Here is a 27,530-nt window from a genome sequence, read left to right as displayed (position 1 = left end):
ATTATGTTTTTTTTATTCCTTTCATAGTAATTTGCATTTTTTTCTTCGCTTCTTTTGACTATTACCAAGCATATTCCTGATATTTCCAGGGAGTGATCTGTTATAACGCCAAGGTCTTACTATTGATTTATAATACTTCAGAGTCTATCACTGTGTATGTAAAGCGAGAATTACTCTTCTTTTGGTCTATCAATTTATATCTGTCTACGCTGAATTTTTGTCTGTATCCTAATTGCTTCGTCACACAGTATCATGATATTCGAAACAACCATTACCTTTGCTGTCAAAGTGAGCAAACTCTGTAATCTTTCAGCATTCTTTCAGATCATTTACGAATCTGTTGAACATCACAGGTTGCAGTACAGATCCCAGTGAGACTCTACAGTTTTCACAGTGAAAACTGACAACGTATTCCTACGCAGCTGGTTGCAGCGGGCTCTGCAATGGACCCACAGCTGGCCAAAGCTGAGCCCCTCAGACAAGCTGTTTGCACCTCTGTGATAACATATTTAAGAAAGGGCAGAAAATACCAGATGGAGAGAGGAAGAGGGAGCAAAAAGAGTGAGAGAAACAGCAGAGGCAACATCAAGGTCAGAGGAGAAGGAGGAGAAGATGTTCCAGGTGCTGGAGCAGATATTCCCTGCAGCCCATGATGGACCCACACCAGAGATGATTTTCTTGACAGGAACTGCAGCTTGTGGAGAGCCCACACTAGAGCGAAGAAAAAGTGTGAGAAAGAAGTAGTGGTAGAGAGGAACCACTGTGTACTGACTGTAACTTCCCATCCTCCTCTGCGCTGCTCAGGGCACAGAGAAGTCTGGAGGGCAGGAGTGAAGCTGAGCCTGAGAATGTGTGGAGGAAAGGTGTTTTTTTAATGTTTGTCTTTTTGTTTCTCACTACCTGAATTAGTAATTACATTTTCTATTTCAACGGACAATAAATTAAGTTAAATTCCCCCCAAGTTGAGTCTGTTTTACCTGCAACACTCATTAGTAAGCAGTCTCCCTGTCTTTATCTCAACCCATATGCTTTCTCATTCCTGGGTTATCTTCCTGTTTTCACCCCAGTCCTGCTGAGGAGGGAGAGTGAGAGACTGGGTGGGATTTTGGCTGTTAGCCAAGGTTAACCTACCTCACTACCTTTGCTTTCTCCTTATTACTCATTATTAATACATACAGGTATTTTTCTGAATGGAATTGCCTGGCAATTTAATTTTTTTTTTTTTTTAAAGCAGTTCTGATAAACAACCTTGTTGAATGCAGACTGGAAATTTTAAAAAAACCTTCTCTGGTCTATATATACATTTACTCCTTTAGAAAAAGTTAATAGTGTTGTGAGGCACAAGTTTCCATCAAAAAAGTTCTTCTCTATTATGTCATAGTTATTCATTTGTCCACTGGTTCTATTTTTTAGAATATTAGTACTTTATTTACTTTGGACATTCTTGTCTGCTTCTCTGCTGGGCTCCTATGGAATCCACTTTTAAGAATCCATGTCGTGTTAGCTATTTTTCAGTCCTCAAGCTCCAAAGCAATTCTGAGTAAGATTTCATAATGTGCTTAGTTGTGTTATTCTTGAACCATTTAGAAACTTTTGGCAAATATCAATCAGTAGATAGGAAGTTTGTTACTTTCTGTCTTGATTGTTTGGGGTTTTTTGTTCTAGAACTTCTTCCAGAACTTTGAAAAGTTTCAGAAATTTTTGGTTTGAGTTAGACCGTTTAAAATGTTGAATGTAAAGAAAAATTCTGGTAAGCAAAACTCTTCAAGCTCTTCAACAGTGATTATGGATCTAAAAATTAATTTAGGGTTTTTTTATGTCTTCTTTGAGTGTTCCTTAGTTCGTACAAGCTCCATGTCATGCTCCCTGTTCCTCATCTAGTTGAAAAGGCATTTGTTATTAGATTTTCTGCCTTTTGCAAGTTATTCTTCAAACTTTTGGTCTTCCTAACTGTATTTTTGCACAAACAATCAGAGTTTATGATTTTTTCTATTTTACTCATTTGAATACAACTTCTTTTTCTGAAAGATAACTTCCTATATTATTCAGCTGGTCTCCCTGACTATGCTGTAGTAGTTGTAACTTGGTCCTTTTGATAGTGGTATTCATTTGCTCTCACCCTTAAATACAAAGCCTTTAGTTTACGTAATGACCGTTCTACCCTTTCTGATGTCTCCTTTCATTTCTTTTCCATAAACCTAATTTTTATATAGTTTCCTGATTTGAAATTAGTAACTTTGTTTCTGCAAAGCTGTTGAAACTAAATATATGATGGTTGCTGTCATAGCACAGCTCCTGGAAGATAATGTGGTGAACTACATCCTTCTTGCTGTCATGGGCAGGACAAGAATTACTTCTCCTTTTGGAGGTTTTGCCACTAGATGCTCTAATCATTTACAGGAACTAAAAATTAAGTGTTATAATCATGCACTAATGTGACAGCCAGTTATCTACTGGAGATTAGATAAGGTGTTCCCATTATTATTTTCTGCCTTTGCATTCTCAGTTCATGGATGGATTCCTGATTCACGTAACTTGTTTATCATCTGATTTAACTCTAAAACGTCCATAACTTTTAACAATAAAACTCCACCAACACAACCAGTCTTTCCTGTGTACTTTGGTGGTAGTGTTCACTGATTTATCTTCTTCCATCAAGTTTCTAATATAGCTATAAAGTCAATTTCTTATTTGAATCTTAATCTTTTAAATACTTTATTTTTACTCTTCCAGCATTTGTATAGAAACATAGATATTATTTCATTTTCATGTTCTTCTGTAGTACATTGAGATTGCTCTTCACTTTTTTATTTGAATTTTATTCTTCTATCTCAGATTTTGAGGGTTTGTGAAGAAGTAGGCATTTATGCAGAGTTTTTTATGAAACAACTCTTAAAAGATCTATTATCCTAGATGCTTCCCTTGCAAGGGATGCAACCCTTGTTGACTTTCCTGGAGCTAGTGTGTTTTTAAAGTGCAAGCAGTCTCATTCTGTTTTGACTTTAGCAGAAGTTCTCTTGTACAGGTTCTGTCTGCCACCAGTTCTTAATATATCCTTCTTCCTGAAGTAATTTATTCAGGCATATATGGAGACTTCCACTCTGTCTGAGCCAATAGCTGGTACTGAGAACATCTCAGAGAATGCTGCTGTGGAGCTTCTGGTATTTAGTTTCCTGCAGAACTGCAGGCATTTTCCCTTTTGGCTGTTATCCTGCTGTTCTTTGAGTCACTGAGGGTCTCTTAGCCTGCCAGCACTGGCTCCTTCCTAGCGTTGGCCCTGACCAGTCACTGCCCTCCTGCACCCGAGAGCCAGGCCATTAAGTGGCACCTCTGCATGTCACAGACTTGTTATCAAACTGCAAGTTGGTTTTAACCTGACTGTAGTATGCCATTCTTTCCACTAAAAAAACCCCAATAATCTGCCTTCAGATTTCAGTTTGGGAACCCTGCTTTTTATCTTACAACCTTTATTTATACAGCTCACTAGTTACATGATAGCATATTTTCAAGGTGGGGGGGTAAGTTATCTATATAAAATGTATGTATACAAAAATGCAGATGATTGTCAATAGGTGCTGTTATTTGAACTATGGTAAAATTTATATTTTGAGAAAATGCTGTTCCAAATAAGTGCCCAAACTGTGATAATTTTAACTATATAAAATCCTGGATAGATAATCCCATTCTGGTTCTTTGATTAAAAAAAGCTCACCCAGTATGCAGTTTTCTGGAATGAAAGAGTGCCCATCCCTTGGTTTCGTATACCTCTGCAAAGCTGAAACAGATCGGGACTCCCTAGTTATTCTCTGCTTCACCTAGCTTCTGAGAAGCAGTATATAAATGAAGGCAGTCATGCATCTATTCTAATGAGTACTGGAAATTTTGTAGGAGCCATCAGATGTAGGGCACAAAAATGGCTTAAACCCATCTTCTTTACCCTATTTTCATTTCCGTCCCTCTACTGAGATATTTATAGTTATAGGTAACACTGCAATATCCAGAATATTTTATGTAGTTCCTGGTGTTGCATGATTTATGATGACGTTCATCCCCATCAAGTTCACATTTATATGCACTGTTCTTTACAATTAACTTGTATAACAACAATAGCTTGGTTTCTGGGTTAATATAGAAGTATCATCCCTTGATAATGTGAATAAAAGCTCGTAATTATATATATTAACATTTTGTTTGACCATATCTGTGTCACTAAGGATGATCAAACATGACAGTATTCCAAACATGGCTGCTGATAATCCATCAACATTTTTACCCTTGATTGTTGTGTAGTAGAATCCTCTTTAATTAAAATATTATGCATGAAAATTAAACAATATTCCTGATTATCAAAACATTACAGAAAATGACAACATTTAACAAAAAGCATTAATAAAAATCTAACAGTTTCTATACTGTAAGATATATGAAGGTAAGGATAGGGTGAAGGTAAATCACATACTATGATGCTGATTGTGAACACCAGTTAATACCTGTCATCTTTGGGAAATAAGCATCAAGTGTATCATTTAAACATAAATTTCGCTATTGTACACTCTATTACTTTACTTCAAAATGCACTGCGCTGCTTCTTCTATGGCAATCATCCCAGGGAAGAACAACACGCGTGTGCATTTCTGGTGTATATTATACCTCCAGCGCCGTATAATGGAGTATGTATGGTGCCAGTAAGATGACAATATTCAGAAGGCAGGTTCATGTATACAGTCGTAATAAAGCAGTCTAGCAGGGGAAATCTAGGCTAAAAGGACAACTGTTTTTATAAAATCCTGTGAAATGCAGTTTATGACAGGACTTCAGTCTTCATTTTATACATATTTTTTTGTACATAAAAGTAGAAATGTGACTGTACTGTCACTGAGATACCATTTAATTTTGTTGTTCTTGCTATATGGTACTGTAGTGCCAGAATACTGTGTTAGCTTAGAAGGAATGGTGACTGCGTTACTTAGAAGAAAATATTAGTAAAGTAATTATATTCAATATCTTTCTCTATCTTTTCTTTCAGTTAAAACCATAGACTTAGACTAGTTCAATTATACCATCCTCAGACTGTTGCTCCGTGAAACATATAGTTTTATTTGACGTAACGTACAGTCTGCCTGTTTCTTTAATGCTTGTTCCCTTTTTGTGCATCTGTTGTTTGGGCTATGATACAGTAAGCATTAGAAAAATACCCAGTATATCTCCTTTTTTTTTTTTGTTCCTTTTTTTTTTCTTTTTTAAGATATGTGTCTGTTAAAGTGAAAAGTATTCCAAAGTGAGTGTAAACATTTTATTATTTATTTAACAGCAGCATTATTGCTAACTTTCTCACAGTGACTTTGAAATATATACATCTACATTTATATGCACAAATCAATAAACACAGTATGGACTGGGTAAAAAAAAATATTTTCACTCTGAAAGACTCTCCTCATTATATTATAATGTCTTTAAAGTAAGTCACATGTTAGATCTAAACTACTTGACAGGTAGCCATTTTAAAGACACTTATGAATATAATCAATGTAAGTCTCAATAGTTATATTTCTAATAACCAATTTGCTGACTTCATGTTCTTGTCAAGATAATTTATACATATACACCATATGTTCTGTGAAATCTTCCTTTGCCCAAGTGAGCATTTAATCTTCCTTTCTCCCTAAAGGAATTATCCACATCCCTGAAATCAGAGGATCCTCCACTTATTTTTCCCTTCTGTCAGACCTTCCAGCCTTAAGACCTCAAGTCATAATGATCATCTTTTCAGCAGAGGGCAGCATATGGCATTCTCAGAGTCCATCAATTCCACTGTTTAATTGGCTGTAGAAATCACTGTTGAAAGGTGGTTCTGAAGCACTTCCAATTCTTCTTGACTCTTAGGCAAGATTCAGATTTTGGTATCCTTTGTGATTGTATAGAATATTTCTCAGGGGAATGATCTGTAGTGATGAACCTATTAAATAAAATGCAAGTTGTTTTTCCTTTTTTTATTGTTACAAGAAAGCAATACTTCTCAGGTTGAAATTTTCTTACTGATGATAGTAAAATTTGTAGAGAAGATTACTTCACTCCAATAAATTGAATAGATGCTAAAAAGTTGCGTATCAGATAGTTTTCAATTTTGGTAATCTTAGGCCCTTGTCTTCATAATAACGGTAAACACATTAGCAGAAGAAGGGTTTGGCAAACCATTTGTTATTGGGTATCAGACAGCCTAACACACTGAGCTACTAATTCTGTTTTACAATCACCTCCAAAAAAGCAGCAGTTTATTTTTTAACACATTTTTTTCCCTTGCATTTTCTATAGAAAGAAGAGTGCATTTACATCCATGTTTTATTACTCACATTCTGTTTTTTTTATTATATCATGTACTTCATTGTCTAAATTATAGACAAATGATACGGTTCATGCACTAAGAAATCACCTAATATCCTGCAGAAGCTTCAGGATGATCCTTACCTTTCTGATTTTTTACAATCACATTTTCAAGTATTCTGTATATGGCATCCTTGTTTATTGATCAGACCAGATGCAAGTTATGCTTCTAGTGCAATATATTTAAATATCTTTGGTTTGAGCAACTAGTTAGAACAGGTTCTTTATTTGCCTTAGGATATGACTTTATTGCCTTGCTCATTAGGTGTAAAAAAGGGTCTTCCACAGAATGTCCAATGAGATGACATTCCTCATACTAGTGGTGATGCTAACATAAATTTGCTCTTTTTTCTTTCCTTTTTTAAAGTAACAATTAATGCTTTCTGGTTTACATAAGTTGAAACGTTCTCAAAATGACAACTGATTCTTTTTGCATGCTGCAGAGGCTTCTCAATAGATTAAGAAGCTTAACAGAGTTTTTACAATATCACACAGCCTCTGTTTTCTGGAAGCTATAGAATCATAGAATAGTTTGGGTTGGAAGGGACCTTTAAAGGTCATCTCATCCAACCATCCCTGCAATAAGCAGGGACATCTTCAACTAGATTGGGTTGCACAGAGCCCCATCCAACCTGACCTTGAATGTTTCCAGGGATGGGGCATATACACAGAACTGTGGGGAATGATTGATTCCTGTCACCTTGGTGGTGGAATAAAATAAGACAAGTAAATGTTTTAAGAGCTGCTCCAGATTTTTTGTGTGGTAACTGTGGGGGAACACTGTTGTGTTAGTCTTCTTGAAGTTCTATTTTGGTGTTAATTGAAGTATCATCTGTTATTTTTCACAGAAGGGAAAAAAATTTGTAGATGGACTATCTTTTAATAAAACTTAATGCCAACAAGCGGCTTGGCAGTGACAATGAATGCCCAAAACCCAAATGTAGAAATCGTTTGTTGCTTTTATGTTTCATACTACCATAAGCATTAACATGAAAGAGGCATTTCTGAGTTACTTAAAAAAAAAAAAAAAAAAAAGTAGTCATTTGCAATTCTAACTAGTTAAGCTGGCTCTGAGTTGATTAAGTCTTACTATAGAGAAGAACAAAAACCTATTGACTCTAAGGTAAGGGAAAGATATTCTAGAAATACATGGTTGACATTTAAGCCAAAACCTTTAAAGAGGCTTGGATTAGTTTACACTGTTGGGAGGGCTGGGTAGGAATTTGTTGGTCTAATAGCAAAAGGATTTTGTTCTAAGTGCTTAAGTTGTTCATCTTAGACTGGGTATTAAGACTGCTGGGCTTCATGAAAATATACTTTTTGGATATGGTGGTTAAGTCTCTCATGAAGTTTCATTCTAGCCCCTTAAAAACAATTAAAGCATGACTCAGTCATTTAAGTGTTTTCTCATTGTTAATGTAATCCTCCTTTGTACAGTTCCACTATGTCTCCTGTTTATTCTATTTCTTTTTTCATACATTTATAAACTTTCAGATATATTTAATCTATATTAAATGTGTAACATTAATTTGTCTGGACCTCCCTTTTTCAGTTTTGTTTCTTGTTCTCATTTCTTGAAGGAGCATAGTCAGGGGAGAAGCTGTTCTTTTTCCCCTTTGGTACACTCAGGTATCTGTATCCTTTACATAAGAATTTTTGCAGCCTTATTACTGACTAGCTGTGAAGCACACAGAAGTGAGCGTGACAGCCTATGTAATTTAGAACACTTAATTTATCTATTATATCATCCATTGAGTGATAGCATAATTTGGGCAATTTTAAGTGTGGGATAACCACCCAGTGAGTGGTTAAACCTCTACAGTATAGCATGTCTGAGATATAGTTTGGCAGCTGGAATTTACTCTCTAAAAAAACCCCAAAGTTCTCTAAAAAGCCCCAGAAGTTCTCTTGGAGGGCTTCAGATTGGAATGCTTCCTGAGCACAACCAGTGTTTGTGGTACTTCAGTAAAGAAATCTTGGAACCTTCAAACTATTGTTTCAACATGCTCGAAGTGGTTATGCCTCTGCATACACTGGGAAAATGTTCTCCTAAACCAAGAGTTTTGAGCCATTCCTCATCTTTCCTGACTCTGAGGTTAATATGGATTCTGGAAGTCCTTTAGAACAAGCTCAGGAGTTCATTGAAGTTATGCTGGGTAAAAGATTGTCTCAAGACTTTTTCTGGGTTTTCTCTCAATTTTGTCAGAGCAGAGAGAAGCAAGTGCTTTATACCAGGTATAAGTTTTCCATCTTCTATAATGGTCCTATCACCATCATAGTTAAATAATTTTCAGCTATCATTTAAGACTGGTTTAAGGTTATTTCACAGTATTCTCACAGTTGAAAACAGCTTAAGCAGGGGCTTTGCATTAGTTTTGTTTCTGGGAGTGAACATTCTTGGCAATTAAAGAGAACCTTGAAGTAGGATAGCTATACGAACCTTACTGAATTTTGAATTCCAGCTTGCATAGCTATGTCACATTTGCTTTAATCCAGAACAGCCACTTCATCTCTGACCTCTCAGCCCTGCTGCTCAAGGGAAACATACAAAATACCTTCAAAAGATAATTCTAGAACTAAAATTCATAACTCTACTGGGCACTGAAAACCATGGACTCAACAGAGACATTGGTTTTATGGCACATTATATTTTTTGCCACCCCAGGATAACCTTTCCGTGCTGCACAGACAATAAATTATTTGTCTGTGTCTCTCTCTCTCTGTCCCATAGGAGCAAACAAATGTATTGTCTGTCCCTTTCTAACATTTTTCTGCCCCATATTTATGAACTATCTTATCTTTTAATTAATTGAATTGGCAAGTTTGATTAAATTAGAGCAATTGTTCTCAACTTTTATTTATTTTTGAAGATTGCTAATTCTACTTCAGACTGGAGGAAAGTCTTGCATTCCTGAAAGCTCATCTTTTTCCCCTCAAATATTTCATTTAGTCTAATAGAAGATAGTAACATTTCTTATAAATAGTACATATTTATACTGTTAGAACACATGGCTAGAGTAGTACCACTTAATTCACAGTCACATGCTGTTTAGTTACAACTAATTCCTCCCTTTCAGTTCCAGAAGTTATAGTAGTTCAGTCTTTTAATAAACAGGTTGGCCAGTCCAAACTCCTAGGTAGCTGTGGTTTTGTATTTTTAATATCTTCTATTTATTATTCTCATCTTATTGTGCATGTGGTTTGTAAAACATTTTGAGATCAATCCAGCCGAGGAGTGGTGTTTAAATGTCCTGTTTCTTATTTTCCAACAAAAATGGTAGCAACTAAAGGAACAAATGCCCTCGATCATAAATGTCCATGTTTTCAAGATTAAACACTATCTACAGAATTTGCTAATTTCTGAAGTTTCTTGGCACCCCATAATGTCCTCTGAAAGTGTGGTAAACACCAAACTGTATCAGTAACTGAACTCTATTCAGTTTCTACTACAATCAATAGTGCTTTGATAAAGCTGGAAAACGCTGAAATGCTGACAGTTTGTAAGATAATCCTTTAAAAAGTGGTTGCCAGTACCAGTACATTTTAAAACCAAAAAAATATTGCTCAGAGAAAATGCAATAAAATGATGCGTGCATTATTACATACTCTTCACTTCAGTGATTCTTCGGTGAAAAAAACCAAAATCAACAGCACACACTGTCTCTGCAGGTCTAAGACATCAAAGGAGATGCTTCTGAATACACCCTCATGGTTTGGTGCTTATTCTTAGCTGGGAGAAACAATGCCATAAATTCGGATCTTGCCTCTGTCTCTGGTTTTATAAAACTTCAGTAAAATAAATGAAAGAAAACAAAGAAGGTACAGTATCTGGACTCATGGCATTATGACATACCGTCTGAGTAGGCAACATGAATAGCCTGCGGCATAGATCAACTTTAACTGTGGTCTTGTCACATTTCATAAACCAGAGCAAAACTGGGCTTGGTCAGTGTATGATACAAAGCCTGTAAGAGAAGTGTCCATAATTCAGAAAGTGGTGCATGTAGTGCAGCTGTTTTGCAGTGTTTCCTCAAAAACTAAAGAATGTCTCTCTACAATTAAAGGGGATCATTTTTTCTCAGTGGAAGATGACACAAGAAGAAAGCCAATCCTTTTCATTAAAAGAAAAAGCACCCCATTTTCAGCGTTTCTTCTCTTCTTTTTTCTAGTTAGATTTTGTTGTTTTATAAAACAACAGACACTTCTGACAAGAAGTGTAAACTTACTATTGCTTGACATGTGATTTTTTTCCCCTTATTTTTGCAAATATTTCTGGTTTTTACTATTAAATATGATTGAACCATATTTAGCTTCAATCACCTTAAGAAATTTAGGTTCACGTTTGGCTGTTTTTCTGTGTGTGACTGTAAACACCAATATAGTCTTTTTGTGGTGTGTGGTGCCTACCTAGCAAAATTACAATTCAGAAACATAAGCATGTGTCGTGTAATAAGTTCAGGAAGCTACTAATTTGTTGTAGGATTTATTATTCATATTTAGAATTTAAATTTAAATATCTGATGTAACAAACCCAGAACACTCTCAAGACTAGTAATTGTAAAACACGATGCTCATCTGCTATTGACTCTGTAGAAAAGATTCAGCATTATTTCAAAATACTCTTTGTTGTGACAAGCACTTAATGATAGAAGCACTACTGCCATAGCATTGGTCCTAGTTGGTCTACAGAGTAAAGACCTGTTACAAATCCAGTATCAATCCTCTACCCTTTTGATTAATACAGAAACTGTGTATATTTTTTTTATTATATGATATTATCTCACTGCTAACCTAAACCCAAAATAACGGTAGAGTTTTTGGGGTGAGTTTTTTTTGGTTGGTTGGGTGGGTTTTTTCTAACTAGATTCAGTTAATGGAACAAGTATGCAGTTTGCAGTACACTGTGGGATAACTTCAGCTGCATTTAAAAAAAAAAGAACAAAACCTGACAACATTATGTTTTGTAGTAGCTACTGACTACCTAGAAAGAGATGGCTACAATAAATTGCATGTTTAATTGATATTGTGTATTTAATTTATATTTTTATTTGATCTTAATTATATCACGTTATTAAAAATAAGCCTATTCTGTTCTTGCATATGTGTAGTTTAGAAAATTTTTAGGTTTTCATTCATTTTGTGGAATTTCAGTTGCACAATACTACTGTATTTGTCACACCAAGAGGAAAAACTTAAATCTGTCCTTTCCCTCCCCTGGTAGAATTTAATAAAATTATGAATCTTCTTTCTTGATAGGTTAGGTGAAATCCTGTTTTCTGAAGTTAAATTGCTTTCCAGTGTATATAAGTAAAGTTTAATCTTTACTGTTGAAACCAAAACATTTTCTTCAAAATTCATTGTTGAAGAAACAGAAGATTAGGACAGGTTGAAGCACTGACCTCTGTAGGACCTGTCTCCTCATATAACATTAATCATGGATGTCACTACTTACTAGCCCTCAAGAGCCCACTTTAGGATGTATCGTATTTACTGTGAAAGTTGAATAAAGGCAGATACTGAAGAAGATGTCTTGTTTGCAGTCAACTATATATATGAGTTTATTATTATAAGTTGTGAATCCTGAGTACTTTCAGGCCTTTAACTGCCCTTCTTCCTAGCCTCTGAAAATACCTTTCACCCTCTATTTACAATTTACACCAATAGTCTTAATTTGGAATTTTTTAATGTTGGATTAAGGAAAATTTTATTTATGTAGTATGTTGTTTGCGTGATTAAGTCATGCTTGGGGTTTTCTTAGCAGGGTGATTAGAGTAGAAATGTCATCCTTTGGTAACTTGCTAATATCCTCATGGAGGCATAAATGGGGTTGGAATCCTTATATCCACAGCAGAGAACATTGCTGTTTCAAAGAACACACTCACACTCTTCAAAGTACCAGGCTTTAACTATCCCTATGACTCAGTAGGTGGAATTAAGACTTGGTTCTCTTGTGTTTTCCAATTTCAGTGGAACAGCAAGATTTGGAAGTTAGGATTTGGTTCCAGGCTGTGGAGAAGAGCTAATCTGAAGGTTTTAGAGTCTTCTGGTTTGTTCTTTACAGCCTGGTTAAGTTTTCCTTTTTACTTGTTCTTTCTCCTCCTTTCCTCTTTCAGAGCTAATATCCTTGCCCCAGGTCTCTTTGCCCAGATAATCTCGGTTGCATGCTGGTGGTTGCTTGCTGCATTTGTTTCTCTGCAATCAGCTGTTCCTCAGCACTCTGTATTTCTTTCAGTTCTCCCCTTCTATAATATGTCCCTCCCTAAATCACTTAGATATCTTCATCTAATTTTGGACCTTGCCAGACTCACTATCATTCCTGACTATTTTTTCTAGCTCTGTTTAACCAATTGTACTTCAAGTCACTTGAACCAACTAACTTCAAATCAGCTGAGGTCCCAGTGAGTCCAGGTATGCAAATAATTTCTTTATTTCAGTCTCTCACTCGATCCCTGGTATTGTGGTTCTTTTGTACCCTCTTTTGCTTTCAAGCAATAGTCCCACTGCCCTGGTGCTCAGTTCTCAGTCCTAGTCATCCTAATCAGTCAATCTAAGGCCTCTAACGTAAATCACTAGTTTCACTTACGTGCAACAGCAGCCCCTTGCTGTCCATTCTCCCATTTTACTGCCACACAGATCCTCCTCTATCCTATTTACCCTCCATTAGTACTGTCTTTGCAGAGTATAGACAAGACAGTCTCTTTGTTCTCCCAATATATGGATTAGAACATAGAGAAAAACTGCATTATGGGAGAAATATAGGATCAGTCTTGGGATGGGGATTACTATGTGCAGGTGGAATCTTTTATGATTTCAATTTTCAACTGTTAGATGGCTCTCCTGACTTTGTTGTGACTGCAGTTTTCAGAGCCTTATTATCTTGTCCAAGTTTGGGTAAATTTTCATCTCATGCTGAATTTAAGTCCCTATTGCATATTATGGGTGAGACCCAAAGGTTTCCACGAAGAAGTAGATAGAATTTTTGTAAAGGTAAAATAACGTATTTTCCCCACCCACTTTGTTTTCAGGAGCTAATAATTGGGGTGAAACTATGCCTGTTTTGGTTTGCTTCAGCGTCATGATTGTGAAGTTGACTGATTATTATTTGTACCTATGGAATACTCTTTAAATTGTTGACTTTGCTTTTGAAGGTATGTTTGAGTGGGTTTACCAACTCCACTTTCTAGGATGGATTTGCAATTTCTTTGAGAGCAAGAATCCAGTCATTTGGTATTTTTGAGGAAACAAAAATTATTAAAGGTATAACTCTTCTGTGAAAATATACAATTGCAGGATTACCATCTGTTTTCAGAAACAGACATCTAAAATTTTACTAATTGTAGAGGTTTTTTCCTCCAGTTTGTCAATCAAGTGTTTTTCTAAGTATCATCTTGATGTCACATATGGCTAATTTTATATTGGTGGTTGAAGTTTCCTAATGTATATATGGATAGGAGAGGCTTTCAGTGATCATTGCTTTTTATATTGTTTCCCACTTAATCTCCCAGTATTTTGTTTTCCAGTTCTAGTAACAGTTAGCATAAGCCACTAGTATATAAGAAATGCCTCTCAGACATGTTTGCATTCTGTTGTCTGTAGAGTTTTTTTCTGTATTTTTTTTTTTTTTTTGCCCCCAGAAAATTGATTGGTAGTCAAAAAACTTAATCTGCAGAGTGGCTTCATTCAGGTCAGGTCAAATTTGACAAACCTATCAGCTTGAAAAAATGAATAAGTTCTGCAGTTCTCTACTTTAGTACCAGCAAAATAGTTTGATTTGAAAAGCAGTAAACTGAATGTCAAGGAATATAGTATCAGAGGAGAGAAGTATCTCCAAAACACTTCTACCAATACCACAGTGGTGTCAGTCCCTTACTGAAAAATATGGTGCTCTACCCTTATGTCTCTCTTCAGGGGGATGAAGCTGTATTTTTCTTTTCCTAAAAGAATGCTCTTATGATCTAGGGTGTTCTAGGTAGACTGATTTTGATCTTTTGTTCTGGAAATGTTTTATTCTGCATGAATTATACAGGGTGGGTCTACATTATCAATTTGGTTTTGGTTTGTTTTTTTTTTCCTTAATTCTCTCTGCAGCCCCAATTCCTCTGTACACTCCTCAGCCTTTGGCTTACTCTAAATACAGGCCAACTACATTGCCCTAAGATGGCTGTGGAGATCAAAATGACTCTAGACAGCGTTAGAATTGATAGGAAGAGACCTTGCTTGAAATCCATTCTGAATCATGTTTAGAGTAGACTGAGCTGTAATGTAATTCTTTTTTTCTGACTCAGTCACCATATAAGTAAATAGCCCATACAAAGTAGGCCTGCATTAGCAGAAGAAACACCAAGCCAAATAACCTTTAGCCTCATGAATTGTCCTGGACAAGATTGATGACATTTTCATCTTCTTACAGGTAGGAGCTGAAACTTAATCTTCCATAATTTTCATAGCTTCCTTTCCATTGATTACTGGGCTTCATTTCATAGGGCTGTAAACTGATTGCTTAGCTAGACAACAGAAATAAATTGCAGTTCCCAGTACCTCAATCCTTGGTGTTCCAAAAAACACCATGTGGAAAACCAGTAGTGTCCCTACTACATATTTAACTAAGATTTGAACAGGAACTTTAGAAATGTAGACTGCATATGTCTGGCTAAAAAAATCCCCCACCTCTGTCTATGCTTCAGATAGCAATCAGCATCCAGAAACGCTCTAACATGATTAGTAGGGATTCCATATGATAGGCTTTACTAGGCCTTTTCAGAAGTATCTAGCTGGTATGATCTCATTCAAGATCTGATTTTTGTCTTTAACTGTGCAGATACCCTAAGTATATTTTTCCAGTCTGGCAGTGTTTATTAAAGATCGTCGGTTTATATTATTGTGGAATACAAGATGTGAGATAAACTGTTTTTTTCTATTGCACCTTAATCTGCACCTAATATTAAAAAGAGCTGCTACTGAGTGTGGGGGTGAAATTCAGTCACTGGCTGCTTTGCGTTAATTCTTGGACTTCCAAGAAGGATACAATTGAAAGACATGGCTTAGGAAAGACAGATGTGTATCTTCAAAGACTGGATTGATACAATGGTTTATTTCTACATATTTGTATGGTCCCACTGATAATTTATATCTAACTGCTGTTTTAAAAGACTATTTGAATAATAATTGCTGCAAAAATTGCAAGCATATAAACGAATGTGACCACCTGTAACTTGCAAAACTATATTGTCCCATCCATTTCAAAATTAATTTTTAAATTCTGTTATTGTACGGATCTTAAAAGGTACATAAAAGAATGGGAATGTAGGTGGAAAAGTTAGTTGGATTTCTACCACTGTTTGCACCTAATAGCACATCTACTTAAAAGATACCCTTGTTGTTTCATCACAGATGAAACACCAGGATATCACTCAGGATGATTTTGTTACTTGCTACTGTCATATTTTTAAAGCCAGGATCTAGCACCTAAGAGTTAGCATGTACAGAATCAATTTTCAGCCAGATATGAATATTGCCTAATAAAGATACCCGTAGTACTTCTCATATGTATAATCTTGACTTTGTCATCTATCATTCATTTTTCTAGGCAATATATGATTAGATCATAAGACTCTCTTTTAAACTGATATTTGATAAAATATATTACAGACAGACTTAGATATACAGAAATTTAGATTAGTGGTTGCTATTAAAATTACTATACATTCAAGTGGCATTCTTCCATTTTGATATCAAACACTAATTTTTCAGAGAATGCCATTTGACCTTCAGGTCTAGTGAACAGCTTGAGATTAGCAAATCACTGAATAAAACTAGTGAAACTTATTATATAAAACAGAAGTGGAAAAAGGAAACAATTACATAACTAAATCTGCAAAATAGTGTACATTTTTGTTTTTTAACTTGTTTGAATAAAATTGTGTAACATAATATTACTTTGGTTTTAGATAGTGTCAAACAGCATAATACTGTTAGCTTCCAAAATTATATGTTTTGTTTTGCTTTCTTCTTTTTAGTTTAACATTGCTACAAAATAAAAGATTGTGGAATTTTATTTTTTAACCAAAGAAGGGGAAAATAAAATACAGACACCTCTGGGTAAATTCTTACAATGAACAACAACAACAAAAGAAGATGCTTACACTTTTATCCCTTGTGGGTTTCTTTTTAATATTTCAGAGCAATGAACATATGGCTGTTACTATCAGCACTGGTGTATTTGCGGCGATGCCTATCAACATCCACCAGAGAGCAGGGCAGCTCCAAAACCCACATCTTTTATGCTGTGGAAATGGATGGAGACAGCAACACAGCCAGCTTCTTGGCCAAACAACATGGAATGCAGTTCATTTCAAAGGTCAGCGCATATTTAAACTTGCTTCATTACTCCCACCTTTATGCTTGAGATTTTCATTTTTTTAAAATCAGTTTACCTAGAGGTTCCTTTAGAGACAGAAAAATGAAAGTGCTGAATCCTATTTTCATTTGGGGATATCAAGCTTTTTATCAAATTATAGAGGTGGCGTTTCAGAATATTTCATATCTGATCAGAAGGAAAATCCAAAAATAATTTTCTCTTTATTCAGGAGTCTTTCAGGCACTGGGACTGTTTTATTTATTACTTAATATTGTGCTCCAGTCAATCATTTTGAATTCAGACAGGAAAATGGAATTTTTATTTTTAAAAGGAAAAAATCCTGAGGAAAAATGCTATTGGAATAAAGCAGATTTTATTATTTTTAAAAATACAAATATGTCTTTTCTTCCTCTGCTAACTACTTTATTTTCCTTCAACGACAGTTGAAGATAAAGACATATATGAAACAAAGGATCTTATATAAAATCATGTATTGGTTAATTACAGGCATTTTATTTCAGAGCATTTCTACAACATGTATCATTGAGCTTAAGGAATTATGGCCTTGTAACACAATCAATGAAAAGTCTTTTTCTTTCTTTGGACTAGTATCTCAATACACATATTTTCTGTATGTGTACCATGTATGTGCGTATAAACATGAAGTACGTATTTATATTGCATTTAGCTTTATTTTAACTTTCCATCAGAAAAAGACTATTCCTGAAGTGCATGTTAGTACTCTGGTACACAACCCAAGTAGAAGAAACACATTAATATCTTTCAGTTACAGTTACTGGTCTGTAAAACTGGACAGGTATACCAGTGACATAGTGTTAAATTTTCCTGTTTCTTCTAGTTTAGAAACATCTTGCATCAGTTAAAGGAGATCACAAATAAATTATTAAAAATTTTAATATGTTAATCTGTAGCAGCCTCCATTCATTGACCTGAAAGTTCTTTGCCAGTTTTAATGAATTAAGCCTTGAAGTGCTCCTGTTGCTTTTATCTCTACTTTTCAGATGTGTAAAGCAGAGGTAGAGTAAGTAAAACAATTTGTTCAAGATCCACACAAGAAATCTGTGGCCTGGTGAGAAATGGAAAATACATTTCTAAATTTTCAGTTCTATGCTCTAGATGTAGGAAATTATCCTAAGAGTGAAAATGTAATGAGCTTATGAGGAAGAGGCAGTGCATTACACATACCTCAACAGCCACTAAGGTCTACCCTGGTCATGAAAATCACTGAAGGGCCCCAAGGAAAACTGCACCCAGTTTTCTGTTAGAAGGATGATGATGACACAGCCTTCCAAATATGTCACCCATAGTGTATAAATATTAAAACCACCACAGACTGTTATAATGAGGAGGTTAATTAAAAAAACCCAACAAGCGACACTGAGGTATTAGACAGTAATTATTTCTATAAAGGGTGACTTCAGTGATAGGGTTGCTAAAAAGGGTTTCCTCAGGTTTTGGGTAGCACAGAGGTATTTTGTACAAGGGGAACAGATGACAGTTTCTGTTGCTATACAATCTGGGCACTATTTATAGCTAGGTTGCTGGAAAAAAGATGTGGTAATATAACAGAGCCAATCACACTGTATTCTTTGTTCTGTAATATTTATCCAGGAAAACACCTTTTTTATTACACTTTTTATGAATAAGAAAAAGCAAAAGATGGAAAGAGAAATGCGGGAGACATAGGAAGGGTTTTTCTCCTGGCTTCTCTGTGAATTTCTGGTTTACAACCTGTTGTATAAGCAGCAGATACCTTTCTTAGCATTCTCATTTCAAATATGAAAAAAAAAAAGCTTCTGTGGTATTTAAAGCTTATGGTCTTTAAGCCATGAGGAGCACTGGTAAAGTATTAAAAATTGAAATATTATTAATATTTTTTCAAACTTTTTGTTGGCTTGTAATAAACTTACAGCATGTGCTATGTGATAAGACAAGATGATACTAAAACATTATTTGGAAAAATAAACCTGTAAAATGTGATAAAACTTGTTTTCACTAAAATTCCTGAGTAGTTGTGAGTGTTGTAGTATTGCAGTTAGGAATTATGCTCCTATTTTAGGTTCCCATATGACAAAGCATTTGAAACATATACTTAAGTTCAATCCTTTTTCAGAAAAAAAAAATTATAATCATGTGCCTAAGTTCTTTTGAAATAAATGGGATCTAGGCATATGCTTAAGTGCTTTACTGGATAAGGCTGGGCTACTGAATGGGGATCTTAGTGAAAAAACAGTTTTGTATGAGAAAAGTGACATCAAAGTCTGAAAATGCTATATTTTAAATATGCTACTGTCACCACAGGAAACAGGCTCCTGTAGAAATGGTAATTGTGTGTAACTGTGACATCCTTGCTTCAGCATGTTAGTTGCAATTTAGAGTTGCAGTTTAAAGGCATAACTTCCCTTTGGCGGAAGCGTACATTTTTACTATGATACAGTGAATAAAGACAGTGAGTTAAGTTACTTTGGAGTGCTTCCTGTCATTAAATGTTGTTACTTATTAATATGCAGATGCATGGCAACAAAGTAGGAAAATTGTAACTATGAAAAAGGCTACTGATTATGTATCACACTGGAATGCAGTTCTTCCAAGTGTAACTCTTAAGTGACATTTAGTGTATAAAATCCAAAATGTTAAACTCTTGACATTGATTGCAATACTGTTTCATTTCACATTCTGTACCAGCTAACTTGCCAATAGAAATAGTGTAGGTGAAGAGTTCTTTTTAAACTTACTGTTATTTCTCTTAAACATAAAACAACTGGCTTAAAGTTTCTGTAATTAAAACACTCATTAAATACGGTGAAGATACCCCCAGTGTGTAGGAGAGTCTCACCAGTTCTAACCTAACCAAAATATTTTGCAAATAAATGCTTTCTTTGGTTCTAAGTTTTACATTTCTAGGTGATAGCATTGCACTCAGTAAAGATTAGAGAAGACAGCAGATATTAAATATAGTTATATATCAGAGGTATACATTAGAATCAATTGTATGTTAGGATTCTTTCACACAGTTGTATTTTGAGTCAGCTCAATTCCTGTATTTTTATCACTATTGTAATGTAGACTGCACATGAGTCTTGTCCCTATACTGCAAAAAGGACTTTTTATTGTACTGCTAGGTGGCAGGAATAGAGGATATAGTGCCAGCCACTTCAGTTTCATCCTCCTGTTTCCTTCCCCACTATTTAAGACAGAGGTTGTAGAGAAGATACAGACTTTATTGCATTTCTCTAGGCTCAAAGGGAAGGAGGTGGTAAAAGAGTAAAACTTGAAAAGGGAGTGCATGCACACCAACTGTGGGTCATCAAGAACAATGTCTTTTTTTGGCTGTATAATGCCTCATCCTTACCTCAGTGAAGTCAACAGAAAACCTCCCATTGACTTTCAAGGGAGTGTAGAAGAAGAAATGTTTCTATGTAAATGTATCCAAGTAGCAACTATCACTAGTACTTAAACTGTGTGAGACACTCATAGGAAAATGGAGTGAAAATTTGCAGATTTGATCTCAGTCTTCCAACCTTCCAAAGTAGGATTTCTTGTATCCTATTGTACGTTTTGCTTCTGTGTAGCAGATATGAAAACATCAAGAAACACTGGGGAAACTATGCCTAAAATCAGTTTCTGCTCCATTCATTTAAAGATGCAAGGCTCTTGCACAAATAGTTTTAATTGACAGCTGAGATTTTAAAGTGAGCACCAAGTTTCAATGGTTTTACAGAAGTCAGACAGAAGAAACACACCAATTTTTTCTATGTGTGGATTTTTTTTTTTAATTTGAATTAGTAAAAGTTTTGCATAATGATGAATTTGAATCTCAAAGTGAAACTAGGAAAGCTGGGAAGTGGTGGAAATCAAGCTTACTGACGATTATATTACTGATGCATTGATTGCTGAAAAAAACCTGTTTAATTGCTATATCAGTTTTGAAGATTTTGATAAATACATACACACATATATATATGTATACACATAAGCATAATACATAGATGAGTGTATGCTTGGGCACACCCCCCCGATGCATACTTATCCAAGTGTATAAATATAGGTATGCTACAAATTTAATTTACAACAAAGTTTCCTAGCTATAGCAAGTATTTATTTTTCATCAGCAAAACTCTGAAAAATATTATATAAAAGGTACATGGTGTTTGGGAGTTATATCTAAGAATGTTTTCTTGATAATGCACACTGGGAACACCTGCAGTGAAGTTGAAGGTCTTGATATTCCTAAATTTGTATAGAAACTCCAAACAGGTCTTGGATAAAAAAAAAATGAAATGAGGATTTGAAATGAATTATTCTGATCAGGAGTCAAAAATTGACCGCATGTCTCTCTCTATATATATTTAGAAGGTAAAGTCAAGCTGGGCAGCAAGCCCCACTTTTAATAGAAATGGATTTAATATAGGTACTTTCTAGGAATGAAAACAAGATTGCTGAATGACATTTTGACTGTGAGTAAGGTTAGTTTCACATTCTTTCTCTCTCTGTCTTCCTTTAATTTTTTCTTTCTCTCTTCTTTTGTCTTGCCCTTTCGCTTTCATTCTCTCTTTCATTGTCCGCTTTTTTATTTCTTTTTTTCAGTCTAGAGAAATTTTTAGTGATTTCATGATCATTTCTGTTTCCCAAAGTCTGTATTTTCTTTATTAAGCTTCTTCAGATATTTTGCAATCTGTAAGCAGAGCCGATATAACTTGATGTTTCTGAGTGTATTTATTACTCTTATTATTTTATGATATTCAATATTATTGTACCTTTAAAAGTTGAAGTACACAAAATCTAAGGAAACTATGGAAATGCCTCTTGCTGACCAGATCCTATCCAAGGATGTCTGTTAACTTACATCACCTCGCTGTTTGGGCAAGTATTTTGAATCAATTATTTCCCTCTCAAGTTTTAGAGCACGTCTTTAGCATGTTATATTTGCTGCACAGTAAGTTCTGAGATGAGCATTTGTCCCTGTGTGATTTTATTTTTTTTCCTATTCTACTGCTTTTATTAATCTGGACAAAATATCTTATGTTTAAATTACTATTTTAAAATTTATTTTCTCCCTATGTGGTATGTGGTTGTTACAGAAGACAAAGTGATACACCAAGCCTTTTAAATGGGGAAAAAAAAGGGTGTATGTTACAGGGTTTGATTATCAGTGGAGTTAATCCCTTTGCCTTGGACTGATGTGCAAGAAAATCTGGGATTTTTTTAGAAGGGAGACGTTTCTGGAATTGTGACAGATACTTTTGTTACTCTTTTCTCTGCCATCCTGTGAAGCTACTGAAGTGTCCAGAAAGTGTTCCCCTTGCGGCAAGGAGAGGAAAAATCCCCGCTTCAAACTGAAGCCTAAAAGTAGTAATGGCTGGGGAAGAGCACACCTTAGCTGGCACTGAGTTTGTTAACACAGCTGGTGGATACTTGACAATTTGAAAATACCATCAAGATTTTTAACAAGGCATACTACAGTAAGAGTTTCACTGTTTTTCATTTGTTTACATATGTGATATTACAACTGATGTTTTCTTTAGTATGGCAGTTGCTAATTTATCCTATTTTTGTTAAAAACTGGTATTTTTCTCAAATATTCTGCTTCTGGAGTAATGTTTTCTTTCAAGCCTAAAAGTAATACCCTCTTAGGCCATTTATTTCAATATTATTATTTTGTACTGCTGTAAAATAGCAGCATCTGTTCTTTTAATCTCAGCTAAAAATTCTCTTGAATTTCTTGAGCATTGCGACTTGTAGATTCAGAAGGAACTTACATCTTTTCCATGGTTTTGGCTGTACTGTGTAACACTATTCAGCTGCATATGTGACAACAGCTTATGTATTCACCCTTCTACCAGGTGAATGCTCCTGTGCTTGAAAAGGGCTTTACAAAAAGGCAGAGAATTATGAGCATTCATTAGTTATTACCAATTTATGCTAATATACAGGGAAACTAATCATTTAATTGTTCTGATTGAAATGATGGACATGATTCACAGGAGATGTAAATTGGTATAGTCCTATTTAAATCAATGAAACTATACTGATATATGCCAGCTGAGAATCAGGTCCCTCATCTTTATTTGAATAATTTAATGGTAGGCTGACCAGACCATTAGAGAATACAATTAATAGAACAATCCTGTATTGAAAATGGAATGGAATATCGAAGCTAGTGATGTTAGATGATTTTTTTTTTAATCTTTTTTTTTCTCTCTCTCTTGTCCTGTTTAGTAGACAGATCTTAGGTAGAGCAAGCTTAAGCTTTGAAGTTGGTGGCATAATGGTACATTTAGCAAACAACCACAATGTCGAAAAATATTGGAAAATATTTTTGAACAATACTGCAAAAACAACCAACTTTTTGATGACTTCTGAAAAAAAAAATATTAATTTTACCTCTGCAGCTGCTGACATTATTCAGTGCTCTGTCTGTCCTTAGACTTACCTAGTCTGCTGTTAAAATAGTAACTACAGTGCAAAAGAAAGGTGAATGAAAAAAAGAAAATCACTGTGATTCATCTAGGTCTTGTTAATGAAGGAGTGTTCTCCATTAAACAAATTCATTTCAAATTCTGGATGCCTGTCATTGTAAGGAAATAGTGTAAACATGGTTGCAAGTCTTTTATTTTTTTAAATGAAAGTATCTTAAATAAGAGTTATGAAATTACAAACTCTCCCTGGAACTACAACAAATGTTTCTTCTCATTTCATGCACCTCTGGGACTATAGCACTGGAAAATGGATGCAAAAACCCATAAATTTGCCAGATGCTTGGTACAGGGTTCCTGGCATACATTTAATCCCTCACTATTTTTATCCCTGAAAGGAGAAAAAAAAATCAAGATAAATTGGAATTTGGTTTAATTTAAAAAACATATTACTGAGCTGATATATGCATGTCTATTTTTTCAGTGATTGCCAGAGGTGTTTAGCAAACTGATGTCGATATATCGTGTGTGCATATATTACATAGATGGAATGGTACGGAGTGCGTGGTGGGCCAACACATTTATTTGTATCAATTTACTATGGAAGGTCCACTGTAGCAAGTGGAAGTGGTGCCTCAAGAGGCAGTTGATGGTTTCTTAAGAGCAGTTTGATTTTAAGAACTTTGATGTCAAATATATGAAGTCATACAGTTTCCTACATCTTTTAAGTTGTTTTACAAGAAGTATTTTGCATCACTGAGATCCAACTTAGTTTTGAGGCTGCATTCATAGGCTGTTTTACTTTGTAAGTTGATGTAATGACAAATTTAAGCTCTGAAATCTGGATTTTAAGAGAGAAGTGAGACTAGAAGGAGAAGGAAGGATTGCTTCACTTCAACAATCGTTGCAATGTTTTACAGTATTTATTTCACTGAATTGTTTAACAATTATAATACTTTTTATTTGTGTAGCACACTTCATTCAAGACTGTAAAGATTCCTTACCAATTTAAAGATTCACAGAGTTTCTAAACCTGGATCAATATCACTAGAGCTGTGAGATATGATTTCAACAAATTTTTCTCACATGGATTTTTGAAATAACTAAAACCATTTACATCTTTGATCTATTTTCAGACAATAGTTTCAACCAAAACTAAGTTGGGAGAAAAGTAGGAACTTTGCACAGTGTTGTCTTCAAAATGAAATATCCCAGCAAAACAAAAACTAATATTCCTTTTAATGTGTAAACTTATTGCTTTTTCATTTTAAAATTAAAATTCATAAAGTAAAAATGAAATATTTTTTAAAAGGAAATGCCAAATATGAGACAGAAGATTTACATTTTGTCTTGGACAATTTTAAAAAAATTGTCACAGACTTACAGAATGGTTGAGGTTGGAAAGGACCTCTGGAGGTCATCTGGTCCAACCCCCTGCTCAAGCAGGGACACCTAGAGCCAATTGCCCAGGACCATGTCCAGACAGCTTTTGAATATCTCCAAGGATGGAGACTCCACAACCTCTCTGGGCAACCTGTGGCAGTGCTTGGTCACCCTCACAGAGAAAAGAGTGTTTCCTGATGTTCAGAAGGACCTTCCTGTGTTTCAGTCTGTGCCCGTTGCCTCTGGTCCTGTCACTGGGTACCACTGAAAAGAGCCTGGCTCCCTCTTTTTCGTTCCCTCACTTCAGATAATTGGACATGTTTATGAGGTTCCCCCTGAGCCTTCTCTTCTCCAGGCTAAACAGTGCCAGCCCTCTCAGACTTTCCTCATAAGAGAAATGCTCCAGTCCCTTCATCATCTTAGTGGCCCTTCACTGGGCTTTCTCTAGTAGCTCCACATCTCTCTTGCAGTGGGGAGCCCAGAAATGGACACAGCACTCCAGGTGTGGCCTCACCAGTATCCTTACCCAGAGTCCTTACTCTTTTTGTTCCCAATTCCCTTCTTCTGACCACCAAACCAAAGTTTCTTTTTTTTCCCCAGCTCTGGTTATCAGAGCCGTTTTATATATTGATAAGATCAATCATTTCAAGGCCACAGTAATTCTTTAATAGCAGATTCTGGAATAAAGTCCATAAGTCCTATTTGCTACTGTTTATGGGAAGACAGTGCTAGTGAAAATACAAATTAAAACAATGTTTTAAAGAGGAAGTTCACATGAAGTCCTTAACTGTCTGCCTTAAAAGCAATAGCACAATGGTGGGGAGAGATTGCAATGGTCTGAAAGGATAATAACTCAGAAAAGTTAATGGCTTCTTTGGAAATGTTGCTTGAAATAATAGTAGTAGCAATGTGATGAAACATTTTGTTTAATATTAAACTACATTGCGCTAAGTGGAATTTACAATAATAAGACAGATCATTTTCTCACTGCTTTGACTTGCATACTCAGAGAATTTTCTAGATATGGATATCTCTTCCTTCCTATCAAAAAGGTTTCATACTGTAGCATGATTTGTCAGAGTCTGTGTAGACAAAAAGGAAGCAACAGACAACTGAGGATTTTGCAGGTAGAGGCACAATAATAGGTGAGGATGTAACTAGTTCAGCATCAACTGACACGAAAGTTTTCTAAAACAAAATCCAGTGGCATCTTCTACAACTTAAATCATCATCATCATAAATAAGGTTGTTTTAGGAACTTTCTTCTCCATGCAAGTTAGCAGGTGGGATTATCCAGCATTCCCATGCCAGAGAAGAGATAGTTATGACATGTACCCAAAAGTGAGGGTACTTGGAGGTATTATTACTTTTTCTCATGGACTGTCATAAAACAAGAACTGCTTTGCAGCTGATGACTTTGTGCCAGTGTGAATGGAGAGTCTGGCCCCAGAAATACAGAAGGGATGTCCATAGGCTTGCAGAAAGTAATTCCTGAACCAAGAAACCTAAACAGTTCTCCTTGGCAGTGGTTTTCATATACTGAAATCTTCATTGAGAGCGTCTCAGCTGGTTTCAGCATCACCTGAGAAAGCCGTTTTGCAGTCAGGATCAAAATTATGTATGTCTTTATTGGCATATGTTAGCATCTTCAAAGACTTGCCTCGTTCCCAATCTGAGAGGAGTATCTCTGATCAGCGTGTCTGAGTGTGCATATTGTAGCATGCACACACATACACGCACACATACAAGCAAACAAGCACCTGTGTACACTTACACTTGCACTTCTTTTGGGGACTGGCGCAGCTTTGTATGCCTTCTCTACGTGTGATTAAATATTAATTAGGCTTCTAATATAAGCAAGTGAGTTCACAGGCCCGAGTGCCACATAAATAATGCATGAGGTACCCGAAGGCTCAGCCCGAGAAGCTGATTGGCCACCTTGGATTTGTATAATTATGAAGTTTCATTATTAACAGTGGAAGCAGTAGAGAGATTTGCCTAGCTTGAGGGACTTTGAAAGCATAAGCTGTCTCATTAGGGAAAAAGGGAATAAGGCATAATATGCAAAGTTGTTAGTAAAAAAAAAAAAGGGAATAAAAATTAAGCATAGCTTTTTAATGGGAGTATTTTCTATGTATATATAAACATTTCTAAGTGTATAAAAAGACTGAAATTCAAATAGGTGAGGTCCATACTACAGCTATTTAACAGTTTTGTTTGCAAGAGGTCTTGCTTAAAAGCTTTTGTTCTCGGTATAAAACAATCTTTAATATTTTACAGAAAAATCCACAGGTAGCTTAATGGGTTCTGCAAAGTGAGAGGTACGGAGGTGAAAGAGAATGAACACAGTCCAGGGTTCTTGCTAGAATGTGTGTTGTGCATGCAATTAAATCTCAAGGTCAAACAATTTACAGACAATTACTTTTCTAACATCTCCAGAAATGCCTGCTTACACGTCTTTAATTTTAAATGATACTGATATTCCAGTTCTCCCCAAAGGTTAATGCTGACTAAATCCAGCTGTGACCTGACACGATGCGACAGCACAGTGCCTAATTATCCTCTGGATAGTCATTTACTTTAAACCATTAAAGAAATAGGCTGAGAGGAAGATTTAGGACCCAGAAAAAATGTTAGCCTGACTTCTTTCTTCTTGAGGATGGGATGGGCTGAAAAATAAAAATAAAATCCTGCTAAATGTTAGCCATTTGCTTTGATGGCAGAAAATTGTTCATCCCACTCTGTTTTTTTTACAGGTTAAATTGCTAACTAGTTCATTTTATCCATTGCCTACGGCTGGCGCTAAATGTCAGTGACAAATTTTGTACTTGTCTTGAAGAATGAATTAAGTTATGCACAAAAGCTATAGTGCTCTTTTTAAGATGAGTGAATTGCAGAGGGAAAAAAAAAGTTGCTCGTTTGAAAAAGGATTATTTCGATTAAAGGCCTTTTCTATTGTAGTGGAAGACAGG

General features: G+C 35.4%; 1 long non-coding RNA gene across 1 annotated transcript in view; it reads left to right on the top strand.

The window, feature by feature from the left end:
- The window catches only part of LOC128139289 (uncharacterized), a 202,728-nt gene that overhangs the window by 34,917 nt on the left and 140,281 nt on the right, over positions 1-27,530 (top strand). The window contains exon 3 of the long non-coding RNA XR_008234302.1: positions 16,561-16,738. This is a non-coding gene — a long non-coding RNA (uncharacterized LOC128139289). The remainder of the gene's footprint in view (positions 1-16,560; positions 16,739-27,530) is intronic.

The sequence above is a fragment of the Harpia harpyja genome, chromosome 3, assembly GCF_026419915.1.
Source record: "Harpia harpyja isolate bHarHar1 chromosome 3, bHarHar1 primary haplotype, whole genome shotgun sequence".
NCBI lineage: Eukaryota > Metazoa > Chordata > Aves > Accipitriformes > Accipitridae > Harpia > Harpia harpyja.
This window is presented reverse-complemented; position numbering and strand designations above follow the sequence as displayed.